Here is a 20,800-nt window from a genome sequence, read left to right as displayed (position 1 = left end):
GAGCCCCTAGCGACCCGGTCCCCATACGCTTCGCAAAAATTATCATGCAGACCATAGTCCCTCAACTGACTGCCCTGATCAATATCTCACTGGAACAAGGAGTGGTCCCTTCCACCTGGAAGGAAGCCGTAGTCAAAGCGCTTCTCAAGAAACCGTCGCTTGACCCCACTAACCTCTCCAACTACAGACCCATTTCACTTCTCCCCTGGATAGGCAAAGTCGCCGAAAAATTAGTTAACAAAAAGTTGTCGCAATATCTCGAGTCAAACCATCTTCTCAACGACTCGCAGACTGGCTTCAGACCTGGCCAAGGCACAGACACTGCACTCCTTGTGGCAGTGGAAAGAACCAGGGAAATCATCGACTCAGGAGGATCAGTGGCAGTGGTCCTCCTAGACCTAAGTGCGGCCTTTGATACGGTCAGCCACCAGGTCCTAATCCACCGCCTCGGGACTGTTGGAGTTAAGGGCAAAGCCCTGAAGTGGCTCTCGTCCTTTCTCTCCCGACGCTCCTATCAAGTATGGGAAGGCGAAAGCCGCTCCTCTTCCATCCCCCTCCAGTGCGGTGTGCCACAGGGCTCTTCCCTGAGCCCTACGTTATTCAACGTTTATATGGCCCCACTGGAGGAACTTGTCTCACCCTTCGGAGTCACCATCGTCAGTTACGCTGACGACACGCAACTGGTGGTCACTCTTTCCCACCCCAAACTCGAGCCCTCCAACCTCCACGACTGCCTTACCAGCGTATACCAGTGGATGAGCGACTCCGCCTTGAAGCTTAATGGCTCCAAGACAGAGATCCTGGTCCTCGGACAAAAAACCACTAACATCCCTTCCAACTTCTGGCCCGCCTGCATGGGCGATCCTCCCACTCCCAAAAAGGAGGTCAAGAGCCTTGGCGTGTGGCTGGAGACCGACCTTACCTTCCGGACCCAGGCCAGAAAGACGGCCGGAACCTGCTACGGGTTACTTAAATCCTGCAGGAAAGTAATCCCTCTCCTACCCTTCCAGTCGCGCCTTATGCTGATCCGGGGCTTAATCCTATCCAGGTTGGATTACAGCAACGCCATCTACCTGGGCGCCCCGGAATCCACCTTCCAAACTCTGCAAAAGGCTCAGAACGCCGCCGCCAGACTCCTAACTAGCACCCCGGCCAGATCATCGGCCAAACCCGCTCTTAGGAAGCTACACTGGCTCCCGATCAAAGAAAGGGTCACTTTCAAGGCCCTCTGCCTGGCCCACAAGGCTCTCCATAACACCGGCCCCCCCATACTAAACAACTGGATCACCCCCTACAAACCCACGAGAGCGCTTCGCTCAGAGCACGGAAACCTTATCACGATCCCCATGGTGAAAAAGGCCCGGATAGGGGGCCGCCGCTTCTCGGTAAACACCGGACTCAAGTGGAACGCACTCCCTCCGAACCTCAGAACAGAGCCCGATCTACTTCGATTCAGAAAAACCCTCAAAACTCTCCTCTTCCCCTAATCCGATCTTTTACCTAGCCGCTCCCCCTCCTGAGTAACAAGGTTCTAGCGCTGGGATACCCTCGTGGTGACTACGCGCTCTACAAAACTCTAAATAAATAAAATAAATAACTCTCACCCTCACCCACTCACACGCTCTCACCCTCCCACCCCCTCACCCTCGCTCCACTCACACCCCTCACAACACTCTCACACTCACTACACCTCACACACTCTCAGCCGCACACCCCCTCACTCACCCTCACACACACTCACACACCATCACCCTCACACTCCCTAACACTCACTACACCTCACTCCCTCACCCTCAAACACACTCAGCCACACTCAGCCTCGCTACCTCTCACCATCAACACCCCTCACCCTCACACACCCTTACCCTCATCACCTCACCCTCATTCACCCTCACTCAGCCTCACACCCCCTAACTCTCAGACTCACCCACTCACACACCCTCACACTCCCTAACTCACCCTCACACATCCTCACCCTCACAACATCACACCCCCACACACTCACACTCCCTCACTCAACATCAAACACCCTCACTCACCCTCACACACCCTCACCATCACACACCATCACACACACTCAACTTCACAACACCTCACTCAACCTCACCATCACACACACTCACACCCCATGACCCTCACATCCACTCACAATCACACCATCCAACTCCACCCTCCAACTCCACCCTCCAATATGACTGCGCATCACAACAACTCACACTCACACCCACTCACACCCTCACCCACCCTCTCCCTCACCCTCACACACCCTCACTCATCCTCAGCCTCCCTCACACACCATCACTCACCAACACACCCTCACCCACAACCTCAACACCCTCACCCTCACACACCCTCAATCACCCTCAGCCACTCACCATCACACACCATCACTCAACAACACCCCCTCACCCTCCCACCCCCTCACACCCCCTCACCCTCACACACCCTCACCCACAGTCACACACTCAACCTTCAAACTCGCACACCCTCACTCACCTTCACACCCTCACAACACTCACCCTCACTCACCCTCAAACTCTCACCTTCACTCACCCACACCTATCATCACACACTCTCACATCCCATTACCCTCACCCCCTCATCTTCACACACCCTCACACCATCACCCTCACACCCACACTCATACTCACACCGTCACCCTCACTCACCCTCACACACCATCACACACTCTCACACCCCCTGAACCTCACATCCAATCACCCTCACACCGTCCAAGTCCACCCTCACAACCCTCACTCATACTCACACCGTCACCCTCACTCACCCTCACACACCATCACACACCCTCACACCCCCTGACCCTCACATCCACTCACCCTCACACTCACACCGTCCAAGTCCACCCTCCAAATCCACCCTACAACACCACCCTACAACTCCACCCTCCAAAATGACTGCGCATCTATGTTAATGCAAGCAAAGCTTTTGCAGTGCGGCTTGATGTGTACCTTATAAAAAAAATGAAAACATTTTACATGTATAATATAGAAAAAAAATCCTGATGTCTTTGTTTTTGGATTCAGCGCTAACAACAGCATCAATCAACATTACATAGGTCTCTTAGCTTCAGAAACAACGCTTCACAACATTAATACATTTGAAGTGTACAATATTCACGGAGAAAAAATAAACACTTATAGCCATCATCACAACAACTCTCACTCACACCCACTCACACTCTCACCCACCCTCAGTCTCACACACCCTCAGCCTCACACACCCTCACTCATCCTCAAACTCCCTCACACACCATCACTCACCAACACACCCTCACCCTCAACACCCTCACCCTCACACACCCTCACTCACCCTCACCCACTCACCCTCACACACCCTCACCCACCCTCACCCACAGTCACACACTCAACCTTAAAACTCGCACACCCTCACTCACCTTCACATACTCACACCCTCACAACACTCGCCCTCACTCACCCACACCTAGCATCACACACACTCACACCCCATTACCCTCACCCCCTCATCTTCAGACACCCTCACCCCCTCACCCTCACAACCCTCACACCCTCACTCATACTCACACAGTCACCCTCACTCGCCCTTACACACCATCACACACCGTCACACTCCCTGACCCTCACATCCACTCACCCTCACACTCACACCGTCCAAGTCCACCCTCCAACTCAACCCTACAACACCACCCTACAACTCCACCCTACAACTCCACCCTACAACTCCACCCTACAACTCCACCCTACAACTACTACTCCACCCTCCAACTACTAATCCACCCTCCAACTCCAAACGTAAATAGCATTAGGCAACATTTAATTCAATAACAAAACATCGGATTACACACTTGTATGTATTCAAAAATGAAAACTTAATGCATCGCGAGGACAGTGCACCAATTAATACATAAAAACGCAGAAAAGGATTGTTAAATATAACATTTTTTACGAAAAAAAATAAATCCAAAGAAAAAAGGGAAACATCTGAATACACAGCGAGTAATACATCAATTTAAAAGGGGACAAAGACATCTAAAGGACACAAATTCACAACATAAAGCAGTTACTAAAGTAAGGGGAAATAAATAAACCATTAAACAATGGTGGAAAGAATCCACAAAACAAAGAAAGTGCGTAATCACAAGAGCACGAGACCTCACATCCTAATTGCAATTCTTCCATAAGTACAATAAAGTATTCCACTCAAACTACACAACAAAAACAATAAAATTTTAAAAGGTGGCTTCATACTTATACTTTGCCACAATTGATGTGCATCTGTAGTCGGAAATTTAAAAGGAGGTAAACATTGTCTCTAATGAGCAAACACAGACAAAATCACTGCGCATCTATGTTAATGCAAGCCAAGCTTTTGCAGTGCGAATTGATGTGTACCTTACAAAAAAATGATAACTTTTTACATGCATTATATAAAAAACGTTACTGATGTGTTTGTTTTTTGATTCAGCGTAACAGCATCAATCAACATTACATAAGTCTTGATTAGCTTCTAAAACAACGCTTCACAACATTAATACATTTGAAGTGTACAATATTCACGGAGAAAAAATGATCACTTATAGGCATCATCACAACCACTCACACCCTCACCCACCCTCACCCTCAGCCTCACACACCCTCACTCATCCTCACCCTATATCACACCCTCACACTCTCATACTCTCACAACCTCACACCCTCAATCACACTCATACCCTCACACACCATCACTCACCAACACACGCTCAGCCTCACTCACAACCTCAAACCCCAGACACTCACATCCACTCACCCTCACACTCACACCGTCCAAGTCCACCCTCCAACTACACCCGAAAACTACAATACCACACTACAACTCTACCCTCCAACTACAACTCCACCCTCCAACTCCACACATAAATAGCGTTAGGCAACATTTACCCTCACCCCCTCATCCTCACACACACACTCACAACACTCACACCCTCACTCATACTAAAACAGTCACCCTCAATCACTCTCACACACCATCACACACCCTCAAACACCCAAACACTCACATCCACTCACCTTCACACTCACACCGTCCAAGTCCACCCTCCAACTACACCCTATAACTACTATACCACCCTACAACTCTACCCTCCAACTACAACTCCACCCTCCAACTCCACACATAAATAACGTTAGGCAAGATTTATTTTAATACGTAAAAATCGGATTACACACTTGTAGCTATTCAAAAATTAAAACTTAATGCAACGCAAGGACAGTGCAGCAATTAATACACAAAAATGAATAAAGGGATTGTAAAATAAAACATTTCTTTCACAAAGATCATAAATGCACACAAAATAGGCAAACATCTGAATACACAGCAAATAATACAACAATTTACAAGTGGACAAAGCGAGCTAAAGGAAACAAATTCACAACATAAAGCACTTACTAAAGTAAGGGAAAATAAACCATTAAACAATGCCAGAAAAAATAAAAAATGCAAACAAAGTGCCTAATCACAAAAGCACGAGACTCTGGTGTTGCTCTGACTCATGCTGCTGTTGCACGAAGTGTTTTGGTGGTGCTAAGTGCACAACCACAGGAACACCGTACACCAAAACAGCATCAAACAGCATCAAAAGAGCACAACTCAACAACAAAACAGCACTACTAACCACCACCCCAACACCACGAATCAACACAACATTATCACTCAGCAACAACACATTAACACAATGCACCTACACAACAACACTCAGCACATTAACATTGTCACACTGCAACACTACAACATCGCTCAGCAACACCAGAACAACACCCAATAACACCACAACATCACTCTCAAGGTCCACATCATCACTCGCAAACACCACATTAAGACTACACAGCACCACACCAACACTCCAAAATACAACAGTACTCAGCACCATCACAACACCACTCTGCATCACCACATGGACAAAAGAACAACACCACAATGATACTATTGTTTAATAATTAATGCGGCTGTGTTGGTAAGTGTTGCTAGGCTGCTGGAAAGTGATGCTGCATGTGTTGTTAGCTATCGCCCTCAATATACCTATCTAACTATCTATATAGATCACAAATTAACAACAACATCTATACAATAGAGATTTCGCTCCCATATTCATGTATTGAGTATTAAAAAATAAACTTACCTGTCAAACGACGCGGCAACAAGACAAGGAGAACAACGCCCCTTGCCCACGCAGCTGTTCACAAACATCTAGGGAAGTACAGAAAATACAAAAACATCCAAAGACGTCTCCCCTTATGCCCATAAATTGGAAGCAACACCCTTATTCTCACTGTTGCATACATCAAAGATAGTTCACATACACATTCTGATCTAACACATAGAAAGCTAAAAAACACAAAACACGTTTGGGAAAGAAAATAGACTGCATACACTACTACAAAGTCACACATACTGTGGCAAACTCCAAAATGCTCACATGCACTCACCCTCACACTGTCAAAGTCCAGCCTCCAACTACACCCTATAACTACAATACCACTCTACAACTCTACCCTCCAAATACAACTCCAGCCTCCAACTGTACACATAAATAGCGTTAAGCAACTATTTGATATTTACGTAAAACGCGGATTACACACTTGCAGCTATTCCAAAATGAAAACTTAAAGCAACGCAAGGAGAGTGCAGCTATTAATACACAAATATGCAAACAGGGATTGGAAAATAAAACATTTCTTTCACAAAACGCATAAAATACACACATTACATCACTGTGCATCCTCTTAATACATTGATAGCGAAAATAAATTCAGCAAATACAAAAAGTTTCCTTTAAATCATCGATTAGCTCAATAACATATAATCCGGTTTCTTCAGCATCACAGGAAAAAAACAATGCAAACACAACATACATAAATATAATAGAAACTAAATAGCACTTCAAAGTTCAAACAACAGCTCTTGTACGTCAAATAACAAACACCAGCTAAAAATACATTACATTACAGTTTTAGAAAACATATACATTACATATCGACGATTAAAAACAAGACTTTAATTTACATTACATAATAAACATTTACAAATATTACGAACGAAAACTAACAATGTCAACAGTTATAAAAATACACTCCTATTCATTCGTTAAGTTAAACATACTATAGATACTACATTACATAAAAAAACACTTTGGAATAAATTCTTACCTGTCAAACGATGCAGCAACAGCACAGGAACAAGAACATGCCTTCCGCGCACCAACATTCTCGATCTTCTGGGGAATTCCACCGTTGACGTAAGCAAATCGGAACGCAACGTCAAAAACGTCGCGCTCCGATGGCTACAAATAAACGTCAAGGAAACGTAAACACTCACAACACAAAAAAAACTAGAACGCTAACGTAGGGAACGTCAAGGTGACACATTGCGTCGGCCATTTTGAAAATGAATACAATTAATACGGGACTCCACAGACACTAAAAACACACATAACACCACACATTAATTAAAACACACACACAGTTACATTACATAAAAAAATACACATAAGGCAGGACAATTACAAAGGGAAGCTCTATCACATTTTTTTTACACAACACATATAATAAAAAAAATATATATATTATTAATATACACACACTCATAACATCACCCTCACACCCCAAAACTCTCACACTTTCACACACCCTCAATCACCCTCACACAACATCACCCTCACACACCATCACACACCTTCAGCCTCACACCCACTCATCACCCTCACCCTCACACACACTCACACCCCCTCACACTCACACACACTCACACCCCCTCACTCCCCTCAAAAACTCACACCCCTCACAACAATCTCACACTCACTACACCGGACAGCCTCACCCTCACACACTCACCCCCCTCACACTCTATCACCATCAACACCCCCCAGCCTCACACACCCTTACCCTCATCCCCTCACCCTCACATACCCTCAATCACCCTCACACCATCACCCTCACACACCCTAACTCTCACCCTCAACCACTCACACTCCCTCGCTCACCCTCACCCTCACACACACTCACACCCCCTCACCCTCACACCCCATCACCCTCACACACCCTCACTCCCCTCACAACCTCACACCCCTCACAACACTCTCACACTCACTACACCTCACACACTCACCCTCAAACACCCTCACACACACTCACCCACCCTCAGCCTTGCAAAATCTCAACATCAACACCCCTCACCCTCACACACCCTTACCCTCATCCCCTCAACCACATTCACCCTCAGTCACCCTCAAACACCCTAACTCTCAAACTCACCCACTCACACACCCTCACACTCCATAACTCACCCTCGCCCACCCTCACCCTCACACCATCACACACCCACACACTCACACTCAATCATTCACCATCAAACACACACACTCACCCTCACACACCGTCACACAACCTCATCCTCACACCACCTCACTCACCCTCACCCACACTCACACCCCCTCACCCTCACACCCCCTCACACATCCTCGCTACACTCACAACCTCACACCCCTCACAACACTCTCACACTCACTACACCGCACACCCTCACCCTCACAGACTCACCCCATTCACCCTCTCTCAACATCAACCCCCTCAGACTCACACACCCTTACACTCATTCTGTCACCCTCACACACCCTCAGTCACCCTCACACCCTCACCCTCACACACCCTCACTCCCACCGTCACCCACTCACACAACCTCACACTCCCTCACTCACCCTCAGACACACTCACACTCACACAACGTCACACAACCACACCCTCTCACCCCCTCACTCACACTCACTCACAATGACTCACACTCACCCTCACACACCCTCACCCTCACACACCGTCACACACCCTCTGCCTAACAACACCTCTCGCGCCCTCACTCACCCTCACACACACTCACCCTCACACACACTCACACACCGTCACACACCCGAAGCCTCACACCCCCTCACTCACCCTCACACTCACACACACACACCCTCACCCTCAAACACCTTACACTCACACACCCACGCTCCCCTCACACCCATCACAACACTCACACTCACTACACCTCACACACTCTCAGCCACAAACAACCTCACTCACCCTCACCCTCACACACACTCACACCCCCTCACCCTCACACCCCATCACCCTCACACCCCATCACCCTCACACACGCTCACTCCCCTCACACCCTCACACGCCTCACAACACTCTCACACTCAATACACCTCACAGCCTCACCATCAAACACCCTCCCACACACTCACCCACCCTCAGCCTTGCAACTTGTCACAATCAACACGCCTCACCCTCACACACCCTTACCATCATCCCCTCACCCTCATTCACACTCAATCAACATCACAACACCTAACTCTCAGACTCACCCACTCACACACAATCACACTCCCTAACTCACCCTCACACACCCTCACCCCGTCACACACCCACACACTCACACTCCCTCAATCAACATCAAACACCATCACTCACCCTCACACACCCTCACCAACACACACCGTCACACACACTCAGCCTCACAAACACTCACTCAACTTCACCATCACACACACTCACACCCCCTCACACTCACACTCCCTCACACTCACAACCCTCACGCTCACACCCCTCACCCTCACATCCCTCACTCTCACACCCCTCACCCTCACACCACTCAAGCCACAGATGGGTGTGCAATGGGAGGACGCTCAGCTTGCAGGGCTGTGCTTCTATCCCCTGCTGCACTCTCCTGCTCTCTAGAAATGTGGCATAACAACAAAAGCTGCCATCAAAGTCACGTCAATACAGGTGGCATTCCAAATGCTATAGGTGTCACATTCACAAAAATTTAAACTATTGGCATTGTAAATGACAAATCTATCAATGTAGCTATTTGGAAAAACTACACACAAAAAAAAAATCATTTACAAGACCAATAGCTCCTACTTTTCTAATGCGAGACCTATTGCATTTCCAATGCTTGTTGCTTTGGGTAATGTTATTGTTATAGTATCTAGTTTTTATAAAGCACACGTTTCACAAAGCTTCTTGGAACCAGAAAGAAAGACAACTTGTAGAAACCGAAGTAGAGATTCTCTAATCCAAAACTGAAAGTTTTGCGTTTTTCCTTAACCCATTGTGGTCTGATTCCAGTCTTAATATGAGGACTGAGGTGTTCCCTTTCTGGTCGCCATTAAACTATAAAGATGCACTTTCTCACGTCCTGCCTCACAGGGAAATTTCTCACCTTTTCTTTGCACTAATTGCTTAAACAGCTTCTGGGCACCTTCATGAGTCTGTACACAACTTGAGGAGCATCTCTTCTGTAGCTGCTTTATCCCATTTTATAATCTCTTTTTAGGGTGCCCCAACACTTTCTGCTAAACGATAATGCACAATTGTAAGGCTGTATTACACCTCGCAGCACAGAAACGTACCTTTACCAGGCCTGCCAGTCTAAAATATGTCGTTCTTCACAGTACTATGATTTAATGAAATCCAACTGTAAACAGAGAAGTCATCCCTTTCTATGCTTGACTTCAATGGCACTTCCACCAATCATGGAGAACATAGTATATGTTTTATGTACATACTCCAGGTGGCTAAGATTCATCCTTCTTCAGCCAATGCCTACTTCAGCTCAGGAACCTTCATCCATTGGCTTTGAACATTGTCCGTAACATTTTGGATTCGCCCACAGGAGCATTTTATTCTCACTTTCTTTCTATTGACTATTTAGGTGTATCCTTCCTTGCCCATTGCAGTGCATGAGGTAATATTTTACATCTGAAAAGAACACTGTGTCACACAGTTATTTATTTTCCTTTTCCATGCACTTAACACACAAATCAATATTTTGTTTTGTAGCATAGCCGGCATTATTTTATTGCTTTGATGAGCACTCAAGAGTTAATATCAGACCTCTTGGCTTTGCCAGTTCATGTTCCAGGTTCTAACTGTTTCAGTAAAGTGAGCCTTTCAAATGGAAATGGTAGGCAGCAGTACTAAAACAGTCCTATGTGTCTGCCATGCTCATCCTTGTTAAAGAGAGCGAGACCGCCTGAGGCATTCAAGTTCCCCAAACACAGGCATCTGATGACTAAGGACCTGGTGTAGATTTCTATGGCAATGGTTAGTCTTCCAATTTTTGGAGGAGAAGCTAAATTCAAAGAGAATCCATGTGCTCATTTTGCTTCAGAATACTGTTTTAGAGTAAATTTCACTGGTGAAATCTCCATCACTTTACTATTTCCTCCAGGGATTTGAGAATTTTCTATTCCTACACAACTTACCAGCCCGAAATTTTCTTTCTGAAACTTCAGGTTGGAGATTGAAGTAGTAGGTGGCAAAGACATGCCTGTACAGCAGAGCAAGCCCATGACTGTCAGCAATATGACCTATGTTTTTATGGCAAAACGACCATTAGCACCCTATGAAACACCTAAATAGATAAATAAGGACCTATGGAAATTAAAAATTCCTCATCTAGGAGGATGTCAAGAGCTGCTACTCTAGGAATTTTCCAGAAATACATGTTTTGCTAATGACAGAGGAAACGGTCTGCATTGGGATGTGTTGCCTAAGTAATTGCCAATACGTTTCCTGTCAAAAATCGGAGATGACAGAAAAAATGTAAATCTTCTTAGCCCATAACCCTATTAGATATTAAAACTCTGATCTGTGAAACTTTGGCCATCTAGTGAGGATTCAACATCTTCCCTCATTCATTGAATGCATATTCTAAAGTGCTGATATGTCGCCTTAGAGCCACTTTAGCTCGTTAGATGGTGGTAGGTACTGCCAGGTAGATAGATCTGGAGAATAGGCTCACAGTGAGATAGAATAGATTCTAGTGGGTCCCAGAAGGCAGAAAAACAAGTCTTCGTTGGAGCATGAAAGATATTAGTCTTGGAAGGATCTTAATGAACTTTGCATAATGGCAAAACCCTTGGCAAGCACTTTAAATCTTTCAAGGTTTGGCAATGTCCTGCAGATCTGTAAAACGTTGGCAGTGTCTATAAAGATTTGACAGGAGTGATAAACTTAATTAGTTTTCACAGTAACTTGTTAGTCTAAGCTTAGGCAATACTTGTGTGTATGATGCTCTGGATTTTGTGGGCGAATCTCCAAAGCTTTGGCAATATGTCTCAATTTATAAAGCTTCAACAATTCAACCAAATCCGTAAAGCATTTGCAGTATTTTAAATCAGCAAGGCTTTGACAATGCTTTTTTCACTTCTTACACAAATAAAACATTACGAAATTGAACTTAACTGAAAAGGTGTTATCCTACAGATATTTACAGCTCCATCTTTGCCTTTGAGTAATCTGTAATAGCACTAGTGTGATAGCAATGTAAATGAGCATTTAGCTGAAAAGTAAACATTCTTCACTCCAAATGACGAGGCTGAGATAAAAAAGATTCATGCTTGTTAGAGCCGTGCAAGTACGGTGAGTTCCTTTCCCCTACCCGCAGCATTGCTTGCTCTTGGTTATAGCACATCTATTTTCTTCCATAGAAATATTATTCACTACCAAAAATGGAAGTGAAAATGTAAGAGAGGAAACTTAAAGACTGCAGAAGTATGCCATGTTATTAACATAGAACTTTGTTTTCAGGGCCTATAATAAATTATTGAAACTGAGTGATTAGGAGAGGGTGTAGGATGGTTTGAGATAGACGTTAAGATCCTTGATTATCAAGGTAGTAACCAACCAACAGTTTGAGATTTCACCCCGGCATGTGCAGGAAGCCAGTCTAGTTAGAGCATGGCTGAGGTTGGCCAGATTGAGGATACTGCACTTTTGAGATCAAGAAAAGGATTTAGGGTGTGAACTCTATACAAACTTGACCTGTCACTGACACGTGGGAGTAGACAAAATCTTTTAAAGGACAATATGGATTTTGCTCATGTAGCCCATCTGTGTTTTTCTACAAATTGTTACACCATTTTACTGGCCCTAAATTAGGAGGAGGAATGTTGGCTTTTAAAAGTTTTGCATACATTCTGTTCATATCACCATCTGGATTACTATACTTATTGTGATTGCAATATTTACATTTATTTAATGTTTAAATATAGTGTGCTCCTGGCCTCAGTGTAAAAGAATGAAGAAAATGTGCATGGGTGTAGACTATGGTACCAAAATATTGTGGCCTAAATATAATTTGACAATATTATGATGTCCTGAATATTGTTTACAAAATACTGCTGCATTGGCCAATATCCCCCACTAGACAAAAAATGACCCTTGCCTCCAGGTCCTGTTCAACCTCTTTGGAGCTTTTGACACTCTTCAACATCCATCCTTGATCCACATCCTGAAACACGCATGGGCTTTACTGGCACAATCCTATAATGGTTCACATCCGACCTCACAAATCAACAGCAACTCATTCAGGTGGTGCTACCAGTTCCTAGACTCTTCTCGACACCTGTGTAGACTACCATGGTTCCTTCCTGTCACCAATTATTTTCAACCTTTGTCTGGAACCACGGGGAGCCATCGTTACAGAGAGCAACACGAAGATCTACCAGTATGCTGACAACCCCCATCTCTGTCTCAAAATCTCCACAGCATTAGCATATAAAAACTCACGGTTTGTCCTGAACAGCTCCACACATGGATGTCAAGAAAGTACCTGATGCTAAACTCCATGAAGAGAGAATTCTGTTTGCCAACAGTGCTAAACATTCTCTGATTCAGTTATGGCTCTCCAACTTCTGCCTAACAATCTTCTTATTCCAGCTGACAGAGCAGACCAAATCCTTCGGAGTAACCCTTGACCTGAAACTCTCACCCAAAAACATATAAAAAAAATACCAAAACAGCCTGGTCCTAACTCTCTTCCGAACAAAGTTAAATCTTTTCTCTCAATAGAGAACTTCAGTATGACAGTTCAAACCCTAGTCCACTCTCACTGAGATGGATGTAACTCCCTTCTCAGACAGGGATGGCTCCTCCGCTAAGGCGGAGGACCGTTGCCCTACTACTCTCACAGCAGGAACAAATAAAATGATAATCTCATTATTATAATTCTATTTTTCTTCGCTATGAGGCTGATTTAGGATGGGGCAGGGCGAGGCTGGTGTCAGAGCCTGGGAGGAGTGATTCATGCACACTCTTAAGTGCGCATGACGGTTTGGTCGGTCGTCTTAGCCTGGCCAAACAGTCATGCGCACTTTGCATGTTACCCATCAGGTTGTAATAGAAAGCCTGGTGGGGAACATGCAAAGGCTCCCTGTCCCCATTTGAGCACTGAACCATGGCATTCAGACCAATCTAGGGGAGCATGTGTGCTTCCGGGATTCGACAGGAAGCAACAGCGGAGGAGAGACGGAGTTGGCTGTGAAGAGGTAAGTGTTTTTTTTAATGTTTTGTTACCCATCACCAGCCCCGTTCCCTGCCAGCCACCACTGTTCTCAACAGCAATCCAGAGACCACCCTTGCTCCCCTAAAAGACTTTCTTTACACAGCCACATGGCTCAGCAAGTACTGAAGAAATCCAACCACATCAACCTGGAGCTCAAGGATCAACACTTTCTCCCTCTGCAAGTTCGGATAATCTTCAAGATCAGCTGCATTACTTATATGGCCTTCTTCACCAGGACCTTTGTCTACCTAGATAACAAACTAACAATATCTGGAGGTCAACAAGAGGTGAAGAGCTCCAACATCTCCATATGGAAGACTACACACTCCAGGAAAGAGGAAACAAGAAATCAAGTCTTCTCAGGATTTGGAACAACATCCACTCTGACATCGGATCACCACCAACCCTTCTCCAACGACAAACAAAATAGAAAACTCTCCTCTTCAAGGTACACCCACCTCAAATAGGTTGAATTTTGACCCCTTGCTCTAGCTGTACCTCTTCCCTCTGTCTCCTCCCCATATGAATGAATACCAATTGGGGCTTGCCTTGCACCCTGAATAGTGCTCCAGCACTAGCCAGCTAGGTTTGTGCTTTAGAAATACCAAAACATACTTACGTTGGATTTAATATTAGAAAATCTACACCCAGTGGAAATGATATTTTTGTAAACCATATTTAGATCTCAGTACTTTATATTCTAGATATTGATAGTAAGACATACAGAGTATAACTATACTGATTTCAGTTAAAAAAACTTTCTTGGTGACAAATGAAAATCCACGGCAGAAGCATTTTTCCACGTTCAATGAATTTCTTCATCACAGGCTTACCAGACAAATATATACTTGCATGCAAAAAACACTAAGTACATGTGAACTTCCTAACGTCTTTCTTTTTTCACTACAGTAAAAATATTATTCCCCGCGGAGAAACTTCTTCCCTTTCACCCTCACCAGTGTTATTGACAGGAAGGGATTGGGAGAAAATGGCTTATGATTACTAACATCTTCTAGGCCATTCCCTCCCTGAAATACCCATTCCTAAACGATAAGAGTAGATTTACTCAGTCGATACCTCCATTTGAGTAAATTGATTTACAACAAGTGGAAAACCAACCTTTCTGAAATTGAAAGCGTTTTGCACTCCTAAATGACGCTTAGAATTGCATGTGCAATTGTTTCAGAATGTGGCCCGCTATTACTTCTCCAGCTAGCTTTGTGGTCTGAAATGTCTCTAAACATGTAAGCAGTGTAAACACTTGCCACCAAATGGTTATTAGTGACATGGGATAGATAACAGTAAACCGCATTACTAGGCAACAAACACAACAGCTAATCTTAGATTCATCTATTCTTAGATGCAGCGAGACAGCATTTGCTCTGAACCACCACTATGCCTTTGGCCATACAGAAAGCTACGTATCACTTTCCAGCGTACAGGCTGCACATTGCCGACATTCCAGGCAGTGAATAGGCATATCAACTGTACCAGGAAACCTTAGAGTCATGCTTTATCACAGGTTTTACGTAACACCCAACAATGAGTTAATAACACTGAGCTATCATTACCTGACTGGATGGCAGCGGGCTTCTGCTTTACTTGCACAGTTTTAGTCTGGAGTTTGTCTTTCAAACTAACTCGTCACCCCTCATTGCTGCAACATCCTCCATACACTTGGCATCTACTCTTCTTTTCACTCTTGTTCAGAGTCCCTTCCTCGCCTTCCCATTGAAACTAATTTGCCAGAAAGCAGCTTGAAGATGTGTTAAATAGGGAACATGGATAATGCTGGTAATTTTAGTTGTTAAAATATCAATATGCAATGTGAGACATTGGGTTGTTGATTGAGGGGGGTGAAACCCTACCCAAGCAACAGCCACAATCCTTGTCAGGGTGAACCACAAAAACTCACTAAAATAACCTGCTCTTAACCCTGTGGTAGCATGACATGAAAGCAGTCATGCTTAACTTCGGGCCAATGTGTAAAGTACGCAAAATCCTGCACTAATTTAGAAAAATATATTACATTGTAATAAATTGACATGAAAATGACAAAAATGTAATCAGAAGAGCCGGAGTTATGAATTTTTAAAGTTTAAAGTGAAAAATAGCGCTTAAACTATGAAGCGAGACTGGGGCAAAGTCGTACGTTATGGCCGACCATAAGGGAGCACGGTTTGGATACAGAAAGCGGGTTTGACCCGGTTTCCGATTACCTATGGACTTAGAAGAATTTTTAAGAAGAATATATGAGAAGGTAAAGTTCATCTGACCAAGGGAGACAGCGGTGTCTGAGGAGGAGGCGGCATCTTTGACAGAGACATAGCTAGGCCTTAGGCGGCCCGTGGCGGCCCCTGCATTTGCTGCCCGCGGCAGCCTAATTGAAGAGAGGGGGTCGGGGGAGAGTGTTACTGCCGATTTGTGCGGCGGCGATGACCACAGGTAAGAGCAGGTGGAGGGAGGCTGGCCGCCGCCCCAAAACTCATGCCGGCTTGGGGGTCAGCCCACACCGCCCCCCCCCCCCCTCCTCTAGCTATGCCACTGATCTTTGGGGAGCCACGGAACGAAGTCACGGTGAAGATTTCTGCGTTCGGACTTAGTCTCGTTTCTTGAAGTCAAAAATCTCTAGCTGGCCGAAGCTACAGGCTGTAGCCGATGAGAGCTCCATGAGTCCGGGTACACCTTTTAGTGAGTAACTGCTGAACAGGAGCTGCTACTGCAGAGAATAATGTAGCGAAATCTGGCTTGAATTTAGGCCGACCGGCAATGGACCTTGGACAGATCAGTGAGCAGGTATGTCCCGGTCTCTTCTGTGCGTTCACAGATCACTTTTTCACTGACATTGTTTTAAGTCCCAAGTTTTGAATTTGGACTCCCTTTTCTGTCCCTGAGACTCTGATGAGGTGGCAAGCCAACCAGCCCTTAGAGTCACTCTGGAAGTCTTGCGCTCAAGCAGGAAAGCTGGCCTCAAGCAGAAGGGCAGTCCTCTGAGGGAACAAGGCAGGCTTCGGGTGGCAGGCAGGAGGCAGCAGGCCACACGCTTTAGGGCAGTCCTCTGAGAGTTCTTCCACAGTTTTAGAAGTAAAGTGAAGATTTGGTCTTAGGGTCCTAGTTTTATACCTGATGCCAGCTTTGAGGAGGAAGAAACGTCTGGAGTTTTCCACCCCACAGAAGTGTCTGGAATTTTAAGCCTCTCAACCCTGGTCCCAGGCTGTTTGAGGGCACAATAGGCTAGTGTGAAGTACTTTGTGTGTATGGTGAGGCAGTGTCTTTGAAGTGCAAGTGGGGCTGTGCACTGATCACCCCTCCCATCCTCCATCTAGCCAACACTCAGTCCCTTTATTGTGTGGCTATCTAGGAGGAATATGCAGAGGCCAACTGCCAACTACACCTAGTCATGTGACCCAGGAAACAGGCACCAAATGCTTAGGACAAGAAAATGCCAACTTTCTTAAAGTAAACACAAGATGATGGACGGAGTGCTGAAACCTTTCATCCACTCACCGTCAGTCAAGAGATCTGGATTTGATCAATTGTTATTTTGCTCAACATGCCACCCCAGTTTGAACCCAGCCATATGCAAATCAGTCTTGACCCTGCTCCTCATGGGAACAGTCCAGCATGAAGTGCCATGCCAGATCCTACCTGGACCGGAAACAAGTATCCTGGGACTGGCTTTGGTGCATCAACCCTAATCAGCCAGGTTAGCTTAAATCCAGTGGCACAGCAAGCAAGGGACCCACGTCGAGGCATACCCATGGCCACTTAGGGTGAACACATTTTAATTTCAAGCCTCTCTGCGCGGGTCCCAGGCTGTTTGAGGGTAGAATAGGCTAGTGTGAAGTTCTTTGTGTGTCTGGGGAGGCAGTGTCTTTGAAGTGCAAGTGGGGCCGTGCACAGATCACCTCTCCATCCCGCTTTTATGGCCCATCTAGCCAACACCCAGTCCCTTTATTGTGTGGCTTTCTAGGAGGAATACGCAGAGGACAACTGACAACTACACCTAGTTATGTGACCCAGAAAACAGGCACCAAATGATTAGGACAAGAAAATGGCAACTTTTGTAAAGTAAACACAACAACAAGATGATGGATGGAGTGCTGACACTTTTCAGCCGCTCATCCCCAGTCAGAAGATCTGGGTTTAATCCATTGTTTTTTTGCTTACTATGCCACCCCGGTTTGAACCCAGCCATATGCAAATCAGTCTTGACCCTGCTCCTCATGGGAACAGTCCAGCCCAAACTGCCAAGCCAATGGCTTAGCGAGCAAGGGACCCACTGGCCTGGCAGTTCAGGCTGGACTGTTTTCATGGGGAGCAGGGTCAGGACTGATTTACGTATGGCTGAGTAAAGTAGAATGGCGTACGGAGCAAAAAGCTATGAATTTAACCCAGATATGTCACTGGGGGTGAATGATTGATTTGTTGAGCATTCTGTCCAACATCTTTTCTTTTACTTTCTAAAAGTGTCATTTTCAGAATTGTGACTTAAAATCGTCTATATCATTGAAGAGGATTTTAATTGATAATTTCTTGGCACCAAACATTGGATTTCTACTGCTCCCAAGCAAACGTTATCACTTAATAATGTAACTATAGGAGAGTTAGGCCTCACAGTAGTGAAAAACGAATTTGGGAGTTTTTCACAGCCAGAATGAGTAAATCTTAAAAGTAGATGTTCAATCTTTTCAATACAATACACACTGCCCTATTGGCTGTTTAGGGCCTACCCTATGGGTGATTTATATGCATTTAAAGGGAGTTTTAGGCCTGGCAAGGTATTTTTCTTGCCAGGGGTGACTTGGCAGTTTAAAACTACCCACAGACTACAATGGCAGTCATGAGACATGTTGTAAGGAACCACTTAAGTGGGTGGTTCAATAAGTGCTGCAGGCCCACTAGTCCTGCGGCAACAAATGATGGACGGAATGCTGAGTGAATAAAACATTCACCCCAGTCAAAAGATCTTGGTTAAATCCATTGTTCTTTTGCTCACTAAACCACCCCAGTTTCGACTCAGCCATGTGCAAATCAGTCTTGACCCTGTTTCTGATAGAAACAGTCCAGCCCGAACTACCAAGCCGGGTCCTCCCTGGACTGGAAACAAGGATCCTGGGACCGGTTTCGGGGTAACACCCTATATCAGCCAGACTAGCTTGAATTTTAATGATTTCCTTAGTGGACAAAGAGCCATTTAGTGATTTTATCTGATCTGGTTTAAGGTTGGATAAGCTCACCTCTTCTAGCTATCCAAACACTTTTGCCTGTTTGACTCTGCAAAGGGTTTGGTAATACAGTATAAACGCCTCCCTTTTATCATCCCGTCTTGTCAATAATGGACATGATCTGGGATTGAGTATGGCGTTTTCTTAACTTGGAGGCAAGTAATCTCCCCGCTTTATTCCCTACATAGAAATGTTGTTTTATCTTGTTCAGGGAGTATTCTACTTTGCTTAGTTCTAGGAGGCATAACCCCCCTCTGATGTTCAAAGTATGTCTCTATAACTGTTCAAATGCAAAACCAACAGTTGATGGACAGAATGCAGAACAATGTCATACATTCACCCCAGTACAGTGATCTGGGCTTAAATCCATCGTTTATTTGCACTCCACACCACCCCAGTTCAGACATGGCCATATGCAAATCAGCCTTGACCCTGAGCCTCATGGGAACAGTCCAGCCAGAACTGCCAAGCCATATCTTTCCTGGTCCGGAATCAAGCATCCTAGGACCAGTTTCTGGCTATCAGCCGTCTTCAGCCAGGATAGCTTGACTCCAGTGGTGTGGAGAGCCTGGGACCCGCGTCTGAGCATACCCATCCCACTTGGGGAGACAAATGCAAAACCAACAGTTGATGGACAGAATGCAGAACAGTCATACATTCACCCCAGTACAGAGATCTGGGCCTAAATCCATCGATTTTTTGCAATCCACGCCACCCCAGTTCAGACATGGCCATATGCAAATCAGCCTTGACCCCGCGCCTCATGGGAACAGTCCAGCCCGAACTGCCAAGCCATGTCTTTCCTGGACCGGAATCAAGCATCCTAGGACCGGTTTCTGGCTATTGTACCACTCTATATCTGTTCAGATATAGTTTTCTTGTGCAGGATTTCTAGTTTATGGAGATTCTTCGTTAGTTCTAGTAATATACGTTCTTGGATTTTGCTAAGTCTAGGTCCCTCCACCATATAGATGCCCCCGATTAGAGCTTTCAGCTTATGCTATACTATCGAAAGTCATCATTCACCTGCATTATTGTGCAGTGAAAACGCCTTAACGTGGGATCAAATAGTTTCTCCAATGACTCTATTTTTGAATAATTGAGTACTATATGTCCAGTGAGGGGTCTCCCTTTTCAGTTGTGTCCCACCCTAACAAGCCTACAACTGGTGTGTGATGTGATAGAGATATGACTCCATGGTC

At 45.3% G+C, this 20,800-nt stretch overlaps 1 protein-coding gene across 11 annotated transcripts in view; it reads left to right on the top strand.

The window, feature by feature from the left end:
* Positions 1-20,800, top strand: part of RYR1 (ryanodine receptor 1) — a 1,215,008-nt gene that overhangs the window by 137,383 nt on the left and 1,056,825 nt on the right. The gene's annotated exons all lie outside the window — the stretch shown is intronic.

The sequence above is a fragment of the Lissotriton vulgaris genome, chromosome 9 (genome assembly GCF_964263255.1).
Source record: "Lissotriton vulgaris chromosome 9, aLisVul1.2, whole genome shotgun sequence".
NCBI lineage: Eukaryota > Metazoa > Chordata > Amphibia > Caudata > Salamandridae > Lissotriton > Lissotriton vulgaris.
The sequence above is the reverse complement of the archived record's forward strand: the minus strand, read 5'-3'. Positions and strand labels throughout refer to the sequence as shown.